Below are 13,208 nucleotides of genomic sequence, written 5' to 3'. Positions count from 1 at the left end.
TCAACTATTGAATTAATATATGCTCTCATCATATATATCATAACTCTTTCTATTAAATTTTGAGCATAGTTTCGTTGTCTTTAAAATAGCGAGGATAGTTGGATAGAAATGATCGGAAACAAAATCACATTAAACCTGCAGACCTCTAGAGGAAATTCAGATACTTTATGCAAACCAGAAAGTATGATAATGTGTATTTTTAAAAGTTTATATTACAAGAGGTCTGTTGTCGAGGATGATTGTCCTTTGTGTCATGAATGCAGTTTTAACATAAAAGTTAAAGAAAATAGACAAAAGAGCAATAAGTCAATAATATGCACTAAGTCGACTTCTCAAACTAAGTCCGCCGGTTGGGTTTCAAGAACAACTGGGAGGCGGATATCATGACTGTGTTTGTATTCCATTTCTAATTTTGACCGTGAGTCAAGTAGTCGGTTTGTTTCTTGTCTTTTCTGTCTTGGGTGGGGATTTCAAGTCAGTTGTTTATCGATGAACAGTCTATGATCATGCACAAGGTAGATAATGGTGTTCCATTTGTACACACTTGAAGACAGATGCTTTTCACAGGGTGAAATTTATTTGTACGCTTTTTGTTCAGTTTTTTCGCTTAGTGAACCGTACTGTTAATTCATCCAGATGTTGCTGTAAGTATTGAGTGTTTATGAAGGGGTACGAGTGACGTGTAAGGATACAATCGCGTTAAAATTTTAACGTGTGTATGAATATCTGCAAAGTATATTGAAAATAGAAATAGGCCAGGTATGCATCCCTGAGGAACACCCGCCCTAATACATATATATCTATAGATAAATAGTATCTATGTGCATAGATAGTTTTAAAAGATTTTTTTGAAAGGTGCATGTTAAAATAACGGTCTGGCTTCGTGTTTAATTATAACTGGAAATTATGTAAAAAGATCATGTTATTATTAGATGATTTGAAATTTCTTTGATGATTAACTCAGTTCCAACATTGCCAAGGACTGTAGGTTATAGTCTACCATTAAAAACTTAATTATGTCAATTTGTAGACATATTTAAGTTTGTTTTGCCCTGATGATGACCTTAAAATAGGTCAAAATGTTAACAGTATCAACTGAATTTGCTTTTTCAACAAGACAGTGAACTATTATTCGTTATGTAGGAATGCAGTTAATCCAGGAAAGTATAAGAAAAGAAGCAATAGCAATTAAGTCGATACTATGGAGTCATCATGAGTGATCATCGATATTGACCTAATTTTTGTGTAGTATATATTTGTAATTTGAAACTATTTGTTTGGAGAGAGTTAAAATGAGGATCGTGCTTTGTTTGGGACAGGAATGTGTTTTTAATTGGGAACGAGATGGAACAAAGCAGGGATGAAAGATTTCCCAGTTGAGCTGCAATGACGCTGCAGAGGACTTAATGCCCTTTGCAGTAAATAAAATTAATATGAATGATATTTTCCGCCCTTGTTTTAATATTTATACAAAAGGTAGGTGAAGTAATTGCATTTTCCCCCCGGAGCGGAGAGAAGGCGAGGGTCTAAAAATGATTGGTTATTTGTGGGGTGGGAGCCAGCCTCCGGGGGTGGTCAAGTGCAGGATAAAAAATTAATATTTCACGGGGGTGGAAAAGGGAAAAAAAGGGGGGAAACGACGGGGGGCGGGGGCGTGGCGGGCCGGCCAATGGGAGTCGAGGGACGTCGGCCATCTTCTCGGAGACAGCGCTCGCGGCGGACGGGCAGCGTACTAAACGCCAGTCTTCTTCCACCTATGCCAGTAGTGGCCCGGCCGCCTTCGCTTTGATTCCGTTCCGTCTTCCTTTTACTCCTCAACCACTTTGAAGGTAAGAGAAGTTTGGTTTTTTTCAAAATGTTCGAGGGAAATAAAATCTCATCCTCATCTGGGGACGATTTACGACCTATTTTGCTGATTTTGACACATCCTCTTACCCACAAGGTGGTTCCTTTTTGATCACTATCAGCCCTGATGATAAGTCTCCTCATAATCCTACCTTTTTAAACCAGTATTTACATCAAAAATCACTTTTTCATTTCAAAGAAAAATAAAGATGCTGGAAAATCTGAAATTTTTGGCCGCGAGATGGTGCTAGTGATGTAAAAGCTTCCAAAAGTGCTTCCAGCCACCAATTGACCAAGTTCTTAAATCAGACCAACATTTTATAGTAATATATTTTCAGTAATTACTTTACTGTTGAAACAGTTTTAAAAAATCTTTTTATTTCAATATGTTGATAGAAGTGTTGCTTTTCTTTTGTGATTTACTTCCTGTTTTCCATTATGGTTAATTATAATTGTGTAGGTTTTTGAAGCCAAAAATTGGAAGATGTCTTTTTTTTTTTAAATGACGCATGTCGTCCCCTTTTGTGCGATATTCAAGTTACATTTATTTCTGAGATTAAAAAGTTTTTTACAATTGTAATATAATAATTATAACTATTGAAAAAAAGTACATAGTACGAACAAGCTCACATCTTGGTAAAAACTATATTCGTCCGTTATCCTGAACTTTAAATATTTTTAAACAAATACTTTTTGATAAATATTCTTTTTAAAAATAAAATAAATAAAAAGAAAATGTCAAACTGCCGGCATTTACAAACAGATAATTTTTATTCAATGTTTTATTTGTATCGTTACTCTTTTTTTTTCTAAATTTATTTTGTCAACTGTAATTCTAACTTGATAGAATCGACTGATCGGCAGGATTCCTCGACGGGCACAGCTCATATGAAGCTGAAAGAAGATTTGCGGACCAGTTGTTCAGTTTTTTCCAATGATCTAAGTGATTATTTTAAAAATAAAGAATTTCGTATTTTTCAAAATTATATTTATCTTATGCTAAAGAAGATATTAAGTACAATGAACAGAATTTAAAATACAATGATCCGCTGCGGTAAGGTATTAACCTAAGCGTTAACGAAGCAACATTACTTTTTAATTTCTTTTAATACAATGAAATTTAAGAAAAATATAAATCTTAAAACAATAATAAATAAGAAGAGGAACTTAGGCGATATCCGCTTAGAAAATTTGAACTCTGTTCAGACCGTTGCATCATGTCATTTTATTGTGAGATTTCTTCATGAAATCTACTGAGTAATGAACCTGCAATTCAATTATAAAAACAAATTGAAGAGGAATGTACCACTCGTCCCAAAGGGGTTCGAAAGGGTTTAAGTCGGGATTACATGCTGGCCACTACAGTATGCCCGTTTCAATTAGACACCAACTATGCTAGTCGCGTGGGGCCTTGCATTGTCATGTATAAAAATAAAACCGTCGCCAATTAGTGGCACATAAGGAACAACATCTGATAACACGTCTACCCTTGATGAAGATCAAGTTTGCGCGACCTTCATAGAATTCAAACCAAAACACGACCACTTCCATAGCTTCTCCTGAGTGAAAAAGTTGCGGATATATATCGCTCTCCTGTTTTTTTGATAACTTTGTAAGGGATTTTTTCCAACTGGCACCTTCACATTCTGTTTAAGTGTGTAGAGATTAGTGACCGTTAATCGATAGTTATTCAGATATCGTGAGATGCGGTCGGGTGTGATGTAGGTTTCAGAAAAACATTTTCTTTATCGTGCCAACGTTTCGATCTTTTATTGAGATCATCTCCAGGGCTCAATAAAAGATCGAAACGTTGGCACTATAAAGAAAATGTTTTTCTGAAACCTACATCACACCCGACAGCATCTCACGATATCTGAATAACTATTCTGTTTAAGTGTTGGATGTATCGACTAATTTTTTACTCACGAATATCAGTTCGTATAACCTCGTAGTTGAAATATACTGGAAAAAAAGCCTAGTCAGTACGGTCGCCTTGCCATGTTAGGACTTGAAAGCAATTTGCAACCATCTATTAAAAAATTAATTAGGTCAATTCGTAGACACCTGTAAGATTATTTGCGCTGATGATGACTTTAAAATACGTCGAAACTTGATAGATTAAAACTGATTTTTTCCCATCCATAACCATACCAAAATTCAGATTATTCTCTTTTTTTAATATAATATCTTATAAGTTTGTAAGAAATATTTATTTTTAACTATATCTAATACATATACTACACCCAATATTGAATCAGTGCATACTAGAAAATGAATATTAAACTAAAGGAATACTTAACATTTACTTCGTTGCTATATTTCTTATTTTCATTTTGTTACTTCGTTGCTATATTTCCTATTTTCATTTTGCAAAGTCAGTCACCTTATTTTCTTAGCATGTTTAGGGATGGATGCTTGTTGATATAAACAGAGTTAGAAACATTAAAATCAAATAATTCTTGTTTACAAATAATTCTTAACGGATTAAGTAAAATCAGCTTTGCTTAATCACTGCAACTAATCGGATCTTGTAACTTTTGTAAATTTGCTTTCCGAATTCTAGTGTTGCAACATCTAAAACGATTTGGTAGTACTATTACTTTTAAAAATATTTGATACTTCTACGATCATAATTGTATCATCAGATTGTACAATCAAAATAATATTATTTCAAAAGTGAAAATACTTTAACGATTCGTTTTTAGTTTGGCCGCTCTTTAAATAATCGTTTAAGGCATTTACGATAATACTCAGTAAGCCCGAAATCCATCTGAAGTCAACAAATATTGCGAACCTTAAATATTGTTGTTTATGTCATCTGTTCATAGCAAAATAAAATAAGAAAACAATTATTCATAATCTAGGTTGTTGGTTATTTTTGTGAACTAAAACACCAATTATTTTTTATGCCATATTTTTCAATCGCTGTGGATTTCGGGGCCACGTCCCTGGTCCCTCTTCAAAACTGTTATTTTAGCTAAATAGAACTAAATAGGTACAGTTTGGAAGACCGACCAGCAACATGGCTCGAAATGCGTTGCGATTGAAAAATAATGCATAAAAAGTATTTGATGTTTTAATTCACAAAAATAACTAAATACCTAGATTTACCACCGAACTAAATTAATAAAAAGAATTTGGAATAAATCAAGTATTTATATGATAAACCGTCATTGCTTATTACTTTCCAATTTAAAGAACAGCCACACTTTAAGTATTTTATATTATCTTTTGTACGGTCAACGATTTGAAATAATGGAATGGATAATTTGTATTCTGTTTTTTTTTTAAGGAAAAAATCATTGTGATGTGCAATTTTCTTTGCCCCCTACCAACTTCATTAACAATAAAATATAATATTACGTGTTTAACGCGCAAAAAAGTTAAGACACAGTATTTGAAAGCGTTCTTCAATAACAATTTTGTTGCAGTTAAATAAAGCACAAAGAAACAAAAAATATGTTGTAATAATATCTAAATTGGTAGACTTTATTGACGGCTTATTCTGAGTTATATGCAAACCACACATTTTTATTTTAAACTAATAAAATTATGTTGTAAAAGGATCTCACCTTTTTTTTTTTTTTTTAAATAAAATATGCTATAATTTTTTATTGTTTCACATGTTTTGATACAACATGGGTAAATTACAATAAAATTATTATATTAATATTTTGAAAAAACCTATTTTACGACCTATATTACGGAAAATTACAATAAAAACGTGATTACGCGCATTCTACACGGTATTAAATAGACCTGAAATACAATATTCGATATCGATTTTGTGTTTTGTGGCTTTATTGTTTTAAATTGTGAGTAAGAGAGATTAATTTTAGCAACAAGCGTATCAAAACAGACTGTTTCATTAATAAGAATAACAAATAAAATATTTGCTTTTTTCGTTTGTAACAACAACATTATTGATTCTTCTAAATCAGGTTCTGCTATTTTTAAACCGAAACGAAGCTACCCGAAGATATGATATTAAAGGTGTTGAATTACTGATACGCATAGAAACAATTAATCAAAACAGTTCTGTTTAAACGTGATAAATGCTCGATTAGAAAAATCAAATTCTGCTATTTCTGTAGATAAATTCCAAAGGTTTGATAAATCAATCGCCCCCCCTTCTGTAATCAACTTCAGCCTTAATTATCAAGGCTTATTCTTTATTGTGCAAATGTTCGCGATGTTCACTTACACTTTTTTTTCAAAGATGTGACAATTGTTGGAGAAAATTGATTTAATGTGAGTACAACTTAAAACTCGTCTCTAAAAAGCATCATAAATATAAAGGACGGGGTTAACCCTCACTTACACACACACACACACACACACAGAGAGAGAGAGAGAGAGAGAGAGAGAGAGAGAGAGAGAGAGAGAATATTTATTTAAGTGTTATTCAGTCCCCTTCTGGAGGAAAAAAACGGCAGTGTAGATTGTTGCAGATGTAGAATAACTGTCTAAAATTGTCTATAATGAAAAATTAATAAACAAAATGTACAAATTGAATTCACAGAGACAATTATAATTTTGTAAGCAATAATGCTTGCTTTTAATTAACGTTACAGTTTTCTAACATAATACTGCATATATTAAATAACAATTTTGTGTGATTTCTCCATGTGATCAACGGGATGATGATTTGGCATTTGATCGTAACCTATCGTTTTGGTCTGTTAGACCCATTTCGGCATTTTCGGCGATGTATCTGTGTTAATTCTGTATAGTCGTTGTATTTTTTTATAAGTTCGTAGTGGTGCTTCTCCCTACTTACAACCTGGGCACGCGGACGTCGCTCCGCAGAACCACAAAAAGAATTACACAACCCTATTTGTGTGAAGACTTCAGATTATTTGTTGGGTTGTCCGGAAAATAATGCAGGATTTTGGTATTAAACAAAAAAAAAGAAACTAGTTACTTTAAAGCAATGTTCTTTAATCAAAATAATTTCCCATACTCTCAATACATTTCTCCCAACGTGTTGGTAACTTATTAATTCCGTCTGAGTAGAATTCAGAATTTTTAGAATTGATAAAGTCAATAAATGCATTTTCCAGTTCCGTTTGATTTTTGAATATTATGTGTTCTAAGTAGTGGTCCAGGTGTCTAAAAAAATGGTAGTCAGTAGGCGAGAGGTCCGGAGAGTAGGGTGGGTGAGGCAAAGTTTCATAGCCAAGCTCCAATAATTTTTGTGACGTTACACGTGACACATGTGGTCGAGCGTTGTCATGCAACAAAATGGGCCCTTTCCGATTGACCAAAGAGGGCTTCATTACTGCCAATTTCTGATGCATGGTATTAATTTGGTTACAGTATGATTCAGCATTGATGGTTTCGCCAGGATTTAAGAAGCTGTAGTGTATTAAACCAAATGAAGCCCACCATACCGTAACCATTACCTTTTTTTGATGAGTTGGGGGCTTTGGAAAATGTATTGGAGCTTCTCCTTTGTCGAGCCACTGTCCAGAACGTCTAGTGTTATCGTAGAGAATCCACTTTTCGTCACATGTAACAATTCTGGCCAGAAATGGGTCATTTTTGTTTCGACAAAGAAGTGATGCACAAACATCAAAGCGCTGATTTTTTTGGCGATCGTTTAATGAGTGTGGAACCCAATTTTCGAGTTTTTTCACTTTTCCAATCGCCTTGAGGTGGTCAGCGACGGTCGTTTTACTGACTTTGAGTTGCTCTGCACCCACCACTGATCGCAGAACATCATCATTAAGAGAGGAAGGCCTTCCACGACCTTCTTCATCTTCAAGGCTGAAATCTCCCTCCCGAAATTTTTTAAACCACCTTTGCACAGTGCACTCATTAACACAACCCTCGCCCCAGACTTGGTTAATGTTTCTAGCCGTTTGGGCTCCGCTTCGGCCGAGTTTAAACTCGTAAAAGAAAATCGTACGAAATTCTCGCTTTGACATTATAAGGATGACTGAATTATTTCCAAGTAGCGGAATGCTACAGAGGTAAACAAACAATATCATTTGGAAGAGGATTAGTAATCCTGTAAACGTAAACAGAATATTTTATATAGATTTTTTTTAATGAAAACTTAAAATCCTGCATTATTTTCCGGACAACCCAATACTTTCAAAACCAAAATGATCAACAACGACCACATTAAATAATTGTTTATAAACGATGTTGTTTATATTTATGAGCTTACAATTACACCTTTATTAATGTTGTAATGCTGTAATTAGGCATGGCATAAATTAGGCACATTAAATTACACGATTTTTTTCTAGTAATATATAAAATTTTATTTTCTGTTTAGTCGTGTATTTTTTTTATAAGTTCGTAGTGGTGCCTCTCCCTGCTTATAACCCCCTTTTCATTTGTACATTTTTTTTACTTAGTTCCAGTTTGGGGATAAGTCATGCATTAATTCAGTACTGCTTTCAAACCAAATTTATAAGGTTTTATCAACTAAAGCACAACACACACACACACACACACACACACACACACACACACACACACACACAGGCACTCACAAATAGCACTATTGCTGTATTTGTTGATTTAAACAAAATTAAATAATTTAAAAAAATTGTTCTCTTTTTCTACTTAACTTTATGCGTACGTTGTACGGTTACCAGAAGATATTGATTTTTTTTTCGATATATTCGAAGAAGGCGAAAACAATAATTAATTAAAATTACAGTTTTGTGGAACGATCGAAACGATTTTGTGAAAAAATAGGATTCTTGAAATGTTTTGATCCTGTAGCATTTGCATTTTCAGTTACCATGAATTCGATTGTTAATCTGTAATTATCGCGTCAATATTCTCTTTCTTTCCGACGAAGCACTCCAAAACAAAAATTTAAAAAAAAATTGAGAAACTTTAGTTTTGTTTTTGAGCTTTTTGGGCAGTTAAATTGTGAAAATCATCTCTTGGAATGAAGTCAATTGGTAATGGGTCAAAAATTCCGACCCTTCTGTCTTCCTACACCTTCCCTATTGCCGAAACGCGCTCGATACGATTATTTCTTTTAAACGCTAGTCTGGTCGTTAGAATGCTTTCCAAGGAAATATTTTAATATGCATCAATTTAAAGCGGCTCCTTTGAACGCCCTTTAAAGTGTGGGCTTGTCACTTGGCTCAATACCCGGTGCCTCGGCAGATAAAAAGTCGGAACTAATTTGTCAATCAGTGTCACCGTGTACATTGAAAAAGACCCTTGGAATACCAGGTGGATATAGCAGCTCGTTAATAAAATAAATGAAATTTCTGCCTTAAAATCGGTTTTAAGTATTAAACTCACCCAACCACGATTGAAACATTTAACATCGGAACCCTAGGCCGTTGTTAAAACATTAGAGTTTAATAGTGGGATTTCCATTTAATGTGGGTGATGCGTGGTGATGAGCCTGAGTTCGGTCGTTTCCGATCTGTTTGTCCTCCGTGTTTTGGTTTGTCAGATAAGTTTCGGTTCGTCATAGCCAGTGAGAATCTCTTTTATTTTTCAATCGTGCCATTCGTAAGACCAGCCACTGAAGATGCCTGACAGACCAAAGACAGATAGGATAGCAGACCATGATGATCAGAGACTATCAAACTGCATAACATGGGAAAAGATCAAATTAGAGTTTCAGTTAAAAAAACAAAAAACAAATATTATCTTAGCCAAATCTGTATAATTACTTTGATAATTAAACTATCTTAAACACACTCAAGAAAAACCCAATTAACGAGGGATAAGAAAAATCTCAATTGAATTTTTATCATATTATTCCCTAATCATCCCCTAAACAATCGTATTAATTTTTCAACCTATTTTAGATGTCCATTCTTCTCAAATGCAATCTATCTATGGCATAAAAATGGTAATGTATTAGTTTTTGTGAAAACAACCTACACCTTCTAAAATTGGTTTTACAAATTCAAAAATTCAATTTGCCAACTTTTTCAAAGAAATAATATAGCGTAATGTAATAATAAAACAACCGATAAACAATTACGTAAAAACTTAACATTATATTTTCCTTCAGTTTGACTTACCCGGTCATCTCGGTCCTCCTTTTCTAGCTATTTTGTCGGCAAGGTGCGATCCATCTTCAGCCGTGTTTGAGTTACGCGAAATTAGTGTAGAAATATATTTAAAGATAATATTTTTACGTAAATGAAACGTAATATAATATTAAAACAACCGATAAACAATTACGTAAAAACTTAACATTATATTTTCCTTCAGTATGACTTCTCTGACCATCTCGGTCTGCCTTTTCTCGCTATTTTGTCGGCAAAGTGCGAACCATCTTCAGCCATATATGAGTTACCGCTAAATTAGTGTAGAAATATATTTAAAGGTAATATTTTTATGTAAATGATCCACCCGCGTCTTTTGCTTTCTTATAATGTAATAAATGTTTCTCTAAGAAGTCAATTCTACCGTCTTGCTGATTTCTCTCTAGCTTTGTAAAAACGGCGTGCAAGTGCGGTGTAAGAGGCCATTTTAACTGTGTGTCCTCATTTTAGAAGTTTTTTTTGATAATAACTTACGTATTTTTCAATATATAAGTTAAAACAAATTTTGTTTATGATATTTGTAGCTATGATGATGATGATGAGCTATGATATTCCGGACCTGAAACCGTTTGTAATTTTAGTAACTGCACAGATTTTTAAACTTCTTGATCGTGTCTCCGTGAATTCCTGAAAAAAAACCCGAGTTTTATCATTCATGAAATATCCATGTATAAACTTTTATTTTTTATTTATTTATTTTTATTTTTTATTTATTTTTAATAACGAATTAAAATTTTAGGAACTTTCGGTAAATTTTAATGACCGCTATGTTCTGTAAAGGTCTATGCTAAGCGTTGATTGAATACGAACATAAACTGTAAATTATGAGAAAAGAAATTTATAAAAAAATCACCTTGTTACAATTTAATTTCAAAAATATAAGTGTCAATATTACGATTATCATTGTCGTAATTATTACAGGCTAGTCTAGTTTAAATTTAAAATCGCTGATATTTATCAAAACAGAAAAAATAAATAAATACACAATGTCAGGGTCGTGGGATCAGAGAAGGAATGAAGCTTGATCATGGGCCAATATACCTAACATAATTTGAAAAGTTTTTTATACGTTTACAGTTTTTCATACGTTACACGTTTCAACGGCTTTTTGAAACAGCTTGAATGAAAAGTTGGCCGATGGTGAAGCACGATCTCAATTGCGCGCAATGATCAAAGGGTTGGTCCTTTCCGTTTCGATACACCATTTCTAGTATAAAAGGGCGCTTCGTGACCGATAAACTCTGTACATACTGATTACTGTTTCGTTACTTGTAGATTAGCATTAATGGTGCGTAATTGGACGAACGCCCTTTTAGAAATGTCCTGGTTTTTCTCGGACGAATTTACATTTCAATTATTAAAAGATTGGGACCGAGAGATGAAAGATGAGCTGAAACGTTCCTTGGAATTTAACCGACGGAATAGAAAATACTGCAATCGGTTTGGACTGCACATACTCGCTGTTTTTCAATTTGGCTTAACTCATTCAAATCAAGTCGTATCAAAATGTACAGATCAAAACAAGACCGGTGGCCCTTGGTTGTTAGAACTGTTATCATTTATCAAAACTTATCTACCCGGAGAAAAATACACGGCGATGTATAAACTGACATACTTCTTTACTTTAATTTTTTTCAGAGTATCAAAAATTTTGTTTTCTATATTTATAAACGTGTACCAATGGGATAAATAGAAGATTTTTTAGGATTTGAAAACTGGTGTTTTGTTTGTAAACAACATCGGTCTAAATGCGCCACATTAAAATAAAGAAGGGTTTTATTAGGCGAATCTGTTCATCCGGGGCTTTTTTATGCCCCAATGACGTAGATGGATCATTGTGCTTTTATTGAACGCAAATAAAAGGGCCTAATCCTCTCTCCCCAGATTAAAGGACTCGACTTCTTTTTTTCAAATAAACAGCACATTTAGTTTACACATTCCTCTAATAATTAACTTTTTTTAATAATCGTGTTATTTAAAGCGGCAAGACTCTAAATTACAGGAAACAGTTTCAAAGGAAAAGCTATGCTAAGTAATTAACAAATGAAAATCATAAACGATATTTTTTGTTATTTTTAAAGAAGAAATCAATGCCTTTCAGAAAAGCAGTTAATAAGATTCTTAATTTCACCGTTATTATTTTTACATTTAAAAGAGATTTTTTTTAACTTTATGTGACTATTACAAGGATATTAATTTCTTGTTTTGCATACTTCTTATTTGTCGTATTTAGAAATTCTTTTACTTAATCAGACTAAAAATGGCCATAAAAAACTGCTTCCATTAATTAGACATTTTAATGATAATAAAAAATATATACATTGAACATTATTTAATAAAAATAATATGGCGATTTTAAAACAAACGTTGATTGAATAAATTCAATAATCAATAATCAGAATATGTTTTTAAATTTAATCTAAGACTTCTTCTTTTTCGGGCTGGTATTCCATTTAATATGCATCGTTGTGTGAAACTAAAAGACCCTTCTGCTTGTACAATTTTATTTTGAGCTTGATTTCGGGGTCATAGGCCTCCACCCATCAGTCTTGAGTTTCTAAAACTTAAACCAATACAAAATTCCATAAAAATTCCATAACAATACTTTTCTTAACATTAAACATTTAACATATATAATTAAATTGTGTTATAATTGGTAGGGCACTCACCTCGTTTCTGACTATATATATTACATATATATAACATAACTACGTATATAAAGTACAATGTACAATTCAAAAAACATACAAAAAAAAGTTTTAGACAAACGAACAGACCAACATAAAAATAACTTAAAAACCAGATGTGATAATTCAGGTTTAAGCCAACATGTAAAATATTGTTGTAAGTGTTAGTTTTGTCCACCATTTTTTACTCACGAATAATCTGATAATTCATCTTTTTTGATGAAAAAGCAAATTCAATTGTTACTGCCAAGCTTTCGACCTGTTTTTATGGTCATCATCGGGAAAAACTATCTTAAAGATTTTCTTAATATTGACATAATTAAGTTTTTCATAGACGATTTCAATTTTCTTTGAGTAACGACAGAGTACCAATATTGGGAAGGACTTTTACAGTCCAAATCCAGATTATTCGTGAAAAATCACAAGATACGACATAAAAATTGAGGAGGTAAATATCTTTAGGCAGCTGAAGGTCGTGGGTTCAAAACCCGCTGGTGACAATTGCTTTTTCATCTCAACTAAGACCTTAGATTAAAAGTGCAAATAATTAAAATAATTAATACGGCCAATTATGACTACTTAATACCTATATAGATTAATTGTACAAATTTCACGCAAAAAAAGTTTTTCTTAA

At 32.9% G+C, this 13,208-nt stretch overlaps 1 protein-coding gene across 3 annotated transcripts in view; it reads left to right on the top strand.

Annotated features, from left to right (window-relative positions):
• The window catches only part of LOC106672803 (homeotic protein ocelliless-like), a 131,705-nt gene that overhangs the window by 2,187 nt on the left and 116,310 nt on the right, over positions 1-13,208 (top strand). The window contains exon 1 of one of the 3 annotated variants that reach the window (XM_014404515.2): positions 1,763-1,829. The exons of the other annotated variants lie outside the window; for them this stretch is intronic. The gene's annotated coding sequence lies outside the window, so the exon portion shown is untranslated. Of the gene's footprint in view, positions 1-1,762; positions 1,830-13,208 lie in introns of those variants that run through there. 3 annotated transcript variants of the gene reach the window in all.

Source organism: Cimex lectularius, unplaced genomic scaffold (genome assembly GCF_000648675.2).
Source record: "Cimex lectularius strain Harlan isolate CLEC.00 unplaced genomic scaffold, Clec_2.1 scaffold143, whole genome shotgun sequence".
NCBI lineage: Eukaryota > Metazoa > Arthropoda > Insecta > Hemiptera > Cimicidae > Cimex > Cimex lectularius.
This window is presented reverse-complemented; position numbering and strand designations above follow the sequence as displayed.